Here is a 6,611-nt window from a genome sequence, read left to right on the forward strand (position 1 = left end):
CCCAGGCACTGGAGGTGCACAGAAAGAGTGCAGTATCAATTAAAACGAATTGCCAGCAGGAGGAAAATATTAGAGAACTGCAAAGAACTGCAATGCTGCGGGCATGTGAGCAACCGCATACACCTGCGCGCAGGCAGTGAGGCAGCGATGCTCACACACCCTACTAAGGGCGGTCTCCCTACACCATCTTGGTTAAGGGCACGATTTCCCTTCGCCGCGACACTTCCGCCCCGGCTCAGTACGTCTGCTTCCTCTGCCCCTCTCGGGGATGGGAAGTATTGGTTAGCGCTTCGCTGCGAGGCTCTTTTTGGTGTCCATGCGGCCGGAGGCCGCTATGGGGCGCTCTACGCCGGGCTGAGCAGAGTAAAGCGGACGCCTCGCGGAGCCGGGAGCGGCATCGGCATCGGGCTGTGTCCGGGCGTAGCTGGACGATCCCCGAACCGAAGCGCTGGCCGCATTGAGTGACCGGAGCAGTTTGGGGAAAGGAGACGACCGCATTTCGGGTGACATCTGCCCGAGGACAAGGGGGAAGAAGAGTCAGGGCTTCGCCTCTCTGCCCTGCTCCGAGTGCAGCCGCTATCTCTGCCTGCCGGGGGAGCGAACCGAGCTGTGCGGGTGGTCCTTGCCCCGCGAGGGGCTGAAGCGCGATCAGGCTGGTGCAGATGTGAGTGCTGGGGACGAAACGTGCCGATCGATAGTATATTTGCCTTTCTCATTCTGATTTATTTTTTTTTCTTTTTGTCTTTCAGAACTTCCTTAAGGTCAGAGGTATTGCGGTGGCTGTGGCTGGTCAGTTGTGCTGGCATCCACAGATAACAGCTGATCACGGGTAACAGCTGGTCCTGGGCCTTTGTGAAGTCTGCACAATGCGTGTGTTTACTTCGTTGTCCTTTGGAGAGGGATAGGGCCCTTCAAGTCAGGTGCAGCACAGCTTGACTGCGTCCCAAGTGAGTAGGAGTTGAAAGGTAAATTAGTGGTTGGAGGAAGAGTAGGAATTCACAGAGAAGTTGCTTGTAAGAAGACATGTCAAGAACAGTGAGTTCTGGTTGATCTGTTAAATGTGTGGTTTGTGTCACTTGAGAGACAAAGAGGCACAGTATGCTATTGAGACACAGTTTTTGTAACACATAGGACTTCAGAACTGTGATAAATGGGCAGCCTCTGCTGAGGGTCTGGTTGGTTTGAGACTACATTTTTCTCTTTGTTAGTTTTCTAAATCTTGCATACTGACAGGTGTTATCTGGCTGTTGCTGAAAGGAGAGGATCTTGGTTTATGTGGTCAGACTGTATGGTTTTTATTCGGTAACTTTCAGAATTGTCACTAAGTAAGTCAGGCTGGTTAACTGTGGCCCTTGTTCTTTATCATCTCCCTTACATATTTGTCATTTGAGATTTGTGTGTGCTGGGAGAAAAAAGGAGTTGAAGTCCTTCCTTTTTTCCTACTGATGGAGTCTTCTTTGACCAAGAGGCAATGCAGTGCTGCCTTTCAGTTACTCTGATTCCAGAAACTGCACCATGTAATGACAAAAATATAATGTAGGTTTGAATAATACTTAGTGTTCAATTAAATCAAGTGAAATTAGACATTTCAGTTCTAAAAGAGTTGTGAGAAAACCATTTGTCACTCACTTCTAAGATATTATGGTTCTGAAATTCTGTAAGTTGTTAAAAGATTCTAAGCTTTTCCATGTTATTTTTGTGGATTATTCTGTAACTGAAATGTACTAGGGTTCCTCAATGCACCTCTTAAGTAACACGTCTGTTATAAATTAGTGGTGCTTACAAGTTTTTGTCTGATGTGGTGCTGTGGTAATTTCAATACAGCATGTAAATGTGGAAATAATATGACAAGCATTGAGCATTATAATTCATAACAGATCCATGGGATAAATGTGAGTTCCTCCTTAAAAGAGAGCATGGAAAGTTGCCCAAATGCCTTTATAGTACTGGCATCTATATGAATCTTTAATGGATATGAATCTTTTGTCTATCACTCTTTTGGGTGTGGATTGTTATTTTTGGCTTACTGGGTATTGTTGATGGTGTTTCGTTCTTTTGCTTTTCTTCACTTTTTCTTTTTTTTTTTTTTTTTCTAAAGAGCAACCCTCATAGATGACCTCAAGAGACTTTAGAGTATGCCCCTAGTTTGAAATGATGGAAAATTTACACCAGGTATAAGGAAGAAATGTTTTACAGTAAGGATGATGAGGCACTGGAAGATGTTGCCCAGCGAGATGGTGGAAACCCTGTCTTTGGAGACATTCAAGGTCAGGCTGGACCAGGCTCTGAGCTATGGTATCCCAGTTCAGTGCAGTGAAGTTGGATTAGATGGCCTTTATGGGTCCATTCCAATTCAAACAATTCTATGATTCTGTGTCTACTTTCTAATTCATTAATGTGATATAGAGCATTTTTGCATCTGAGATGATCTGACTTATCAATTCTCTGAATTTGTTTTTGTTTTAATTATGCTTTTGGCCTGGTGTTCCTCTTCCTAAAGATTGTAACTTTATTTCTTCAGCACTTATCAGAGTTTCCTTTCACTTCAGTTTTTCTAGAAAGCTTCTCTTTGCTTGTTAGAATGCAATTTAGAAGCAATTCCATAAATGCATAAGCTTTTTGCTCAAACCAGCAAAACTGTTCTAATTAACTTATTTTCTGATAGATGCATTCAAAGTGGTGCCATAGTGGCATTCTGTTTTCTTTTTTCCCACAAATTGTCTGAGTAAACGATCTATCTTTTCCTAGTGGAAAAAAAATGTTCTCAATACTGTGGCAAGTTTCATATCAATATTAAGACTCATATTTGTGAGTTTATTTGCATTTAGCTGCTTCTGTCATTAATTTTTATATTCATCTTAATATATGAATTAACTTTTCCTGTTACATTTTAAAATTCGTTGGCAATCTTTAGAAATGATTATAAAAAGTCTATCTGCAAAGATGTTCTATACCTTCTGAAAAAAAGAAGATATTGTGTAGGAGTGAGGAAAAAGAGTGTAGGTTTATGTTTACATTGCCTAATATAAGCTTGTCCGATTCTGGTGAAGTACAATTGTCATGTATTCCACTTTCAATTTCTTTAACATCTTCCTCCTCTTCATTTCTTTTACTACCAAAATTTGCTATCCTTCTTAGTTCCTCAGTTGCAGGTTTAGTTTTTCTTGACTAGAGGAAAGGAATACAAGAATTTTCAATTGCTGGATTACTTTGACTTACGCTGGAGAACTCACATATTAGAGACTTTGTGTTTCTAGTAGTTTCTGACTGGATATTAAGATGAGTAGCTCAGTTGACTTGCAGTTGATCTAGGCAGTAGTCACTTAGAGAAACAGAAAATATAGTCTTAAGATTTTTTTTTTTTTTTTTTTTTTTTTTGAGGTTGCTGCTTTTGAAGGTGTGGTGAAGGCTTCTTGTTTGTTTGTTTAAATGACTTTAGAGTTTTGTCCAAACTTGAAAACTGCAATTCTCACTTATACTTGAGTATTACCTAGGGCTATCAAATCTCAAAGGGGAGATTTTCTTCTCTATTTCACCTCTTCCCACTTCCTTGATCCATTTGGGATCAACTTCAGTTTGTTTGTGATTTTGTTTGGTTTGGGTCTTTGTATGGCTTTTGTGTTTTGTTTGTTGTTGTTGTTGTTGTTTTTTCTTCCAGAAGGTTGCAAGAGCCTTGGCTGTGTCCAGTTCTAACAGCTGAGTATATTGTTGTCTTTGCTAATGCAGGTCTTGACTCTTCTGTTTGTTCTTCTTATTTACACAAAGAGATGCTACAATTCAAGTTCTGACTTTTCTTTTTAGGTTATTTTCATAATGTTTTCATAACGCATATAATGCAATATGAGGAGCTTAGCAAATCAAGAACAATATAGTTTTGGCAAATGCTAATCCCACTTCTTTGTGAAAGGAGAGTTGCTGTCAGAAAGAAAAGTAACTTAGTCTTACATACTCAGGCAGTATCCTTGCCTTTGTTCATTGTTTTTAAATATTATACTTCCATGCGGTCTTAGGAACGTTTAGATGGATGGATGTGTTCTAGTCTTGCTCTCTGACTAGTCACAGTCATCTCTGCAGTATGAGAAACACTTACCAGACACTAGAAAATTGAGATTGCCATTTACTACTATTAGTGTTAGGTTATTCTGGTTGCAGTCAAGTTTGCCCATGGCTTCTGTATCCTGAAGTATTTGGAAGGTAGAACAGGAAAACTTTTCAAGATGAGCAACCTAATGTAATATCAGTTATAAAATGCTTAATGCTTGTTGAAGAGCTGTCAGATGTGCAGCTGTGTTATGAGAATACACCTTAAGCAGAGGCTTATATCCTTTATTGTGAAATAAAGCTGAGAAACTTGAAATGCCTAACTTGTTCTAGTGTGACTTGATGCTTTCTCAGAAAAATCTTGGCAATGAAAGCCAAGGAACCGTCTGAAAACTGGTATCTCACAGATCTTTTCAGGGCATTTGAATACTTCCTTAAAAAGACAACTACTAAACCCAATTCAGAGAGCTGAGAAGGTAACTAGCTTGGACTTCCTTTCTCCAACTGCCAACTATTCACATTGGGTTGCTACTTAGCTTATGTTGGCTCTTCTCTCTAAGAGAAACACAACTCCTGTAATATAGGAACTTTATAAAAAAATAAACACTGCTGTAAAAACCTTTGTTCTCCTGAGAAATTCTTCCTGGTTCTGCTGCCTTCTTCCTTAGCATTGTTTCAGGGTTAAACAGGTAGGATACCACTCCCTCAATCTAAGTAGTTCCCCAAATGTGCTGTCGTGTTACTCTGCATCTGAGAGCTTTCTGCTTGTTAGGTATAGTCTGTAGGTTGTTTTTCTGTGGTTTTTTTTAGTGTTTTTTTTTTTTTTTTTTTTTTTTTTTTTTGTCTGCTAATGACATTTCAATGAAGGGCTGCAACAGTTTTGAGAGATTATGTGTTGTATTGAAGAGTGGTCACTGTACATGATTCATACTAAACCAGTATCCTGATCTTTGCTATCATCTCTTTCTGGAGACTGCACTTGATATAATAATATATATCGGACAAGGCTTGTGAAGGGAGGTAATCATCTTTTATTAGGCTGGCTTATAAAGGGACACAGTTCCAGGCAAGCTTTAGGTCACAGAGTGACCTAGACACACATCAGATCTTTTTTCCATCTACATTAGTCTAATAAAAGGTATTACATCTCCATGGAAACACTGCCTGACTTGCAGTCTTGTTAATACAAGGCTGCAACAACATGGCAACCATCATCAAAGCTGACCAACATGCTATATACTATGTACACTTTCCAGTCCCCACTGTGCTGTGTGCACTTATTTCGTCTCTAGGGTTTTTATATTCAAGATGTGATTAATTATGCTTTGATCAACAGTCTTTCTGTTAAGTAAATTTTGAATCCAAATTTAGTTTGTCTGTCTTGAAGACTTTGATTTTGGACTGCCTTTGCTATCTTTCAATATTGCTTTAATGTGTGTTTTAATAAATGAGATCCAGTTTAATAACTGTAGAAGCCTTAAAGGTCATTCATGCTTTGTATACAAGCATGTATAATTTATCAGAATATTTGTCACTTTTTGTTTTGTTTTAGCTTAATTGTTTTCACAAGCAGACAAATACTTCATGGGATAACCTTTACTGCTGTCTGTTGTTTGCCAAGTGAAAGATACTACAAACTTGTTGATGATGCCTATTTTATGTAAAGTGTATCTCCTACTTGAGATAAGTAACTAAATTGGAAAGCAATTTAACTGGTGTTTTAGGCTGTATCAATAATGATCTCTTAGCTTCCTATATTCTATTTCCTTAGATCTTCTCTGTTCTCATGAAAATACATTTTTACTTCATGATAAAGGAAGACTCAAATAATTAATTTGAAGAGTTTAGTGTTAATTACAGAACTTTTTTTTTTTTTTTTTTTCTGCCAAAGCTGAACAGTACTGAGAGCTTCTCAAATGTTTCCTTTGAGCTTTTTGTGGAAAAAAGTTCCTTTGCAAGGAAGCTCTTGATACCAAGCGTAAGCAAGAGAGACATCAAGTCTGAGGCAGTGATTAGCCATAGCTACTGAGTGATGCCAATATAAAATTTTAGATAGTTTAAAGTCATGTGATTATGTGCACTTCTCAGTGGACCTCAGTGACAGAGGTATGGGAGTGTACTGGTGTCAGCTTGCAAATGTGAACTGTAGGGACTTATAAGCAATATTATGGTTTAGGTGAGTAAGAACATCAGTTACTACATGGAATTCTTTGCTTATATCCTTAAGCAGCCATTCTGTAATTCTAGGAAAAGACTTAGATTAGAAGGGTCCTTGAAGATCATCTGGTTCCAACTTCTCCACCCGTGCCACAGGCAGGACTGCCATCCGCCAAATCAGGCTGTCCAAGACCTATCCATCCTGGCCTTGAACATGCCCAAGGATGGGGCACCCACAGTTTCTCTGGGCAGTCAGTGCTCACCACCCTCTGAGTAAAAACAACAACAACAGCAACAAAACAAACAAACAAAAACAAACAAACAAAACCCTTTGCTAAATGTAATCCAAACCTACCCTCTTTTAATTTAAAATCATTACCACTTGTCCTGTCATGACACCCTCTAGTAAAGAA

The 6,611-nt window shown here is 39.1% G+C and overlaps 1 long non-coding RNA gene across 2 annotated transcripts; it reads left to right on the top strand.

The window, feature by feature from the left end:
• The first annotated feature begins 294 nt into the window (after window positions 1-294).
• LOC122191667 lies at window positions 295-2,252 on the top strand. 2 transcript variants are annotated; one of them, XR_006182445.1, is made up of 3 exons: window positions 295-664; window positions 750-965; window positions 2,099-2,252. It is a non-coding gene; the product is annotated as an uncharacterized LOC122191667 (long non-coding RNA). The 2 variants fall into 2 exon arrangements; XR_006182446.1 differs by having other exon boundaries at window positions 750-947.
• Window positions 2,253-6,611: the final 4,359 nt, after the last annotated feature.

This window comes from Lagopus leucura, unplaced genomic scaffold (assembly GCF_019238085.1).
Source record: "Lagopus leucura isolate 7727_CA_CO unplaced genomic scaffold, USGS_WTPT01 Super-Scaffold_73, whole genome shotgun sequence".
NCBI classification, from domain to species: Eukaryota; Metazoa; Chordata; class Aves; order Galliformes; family Phasianidae; genus Lagopus; species Lagopus leucura.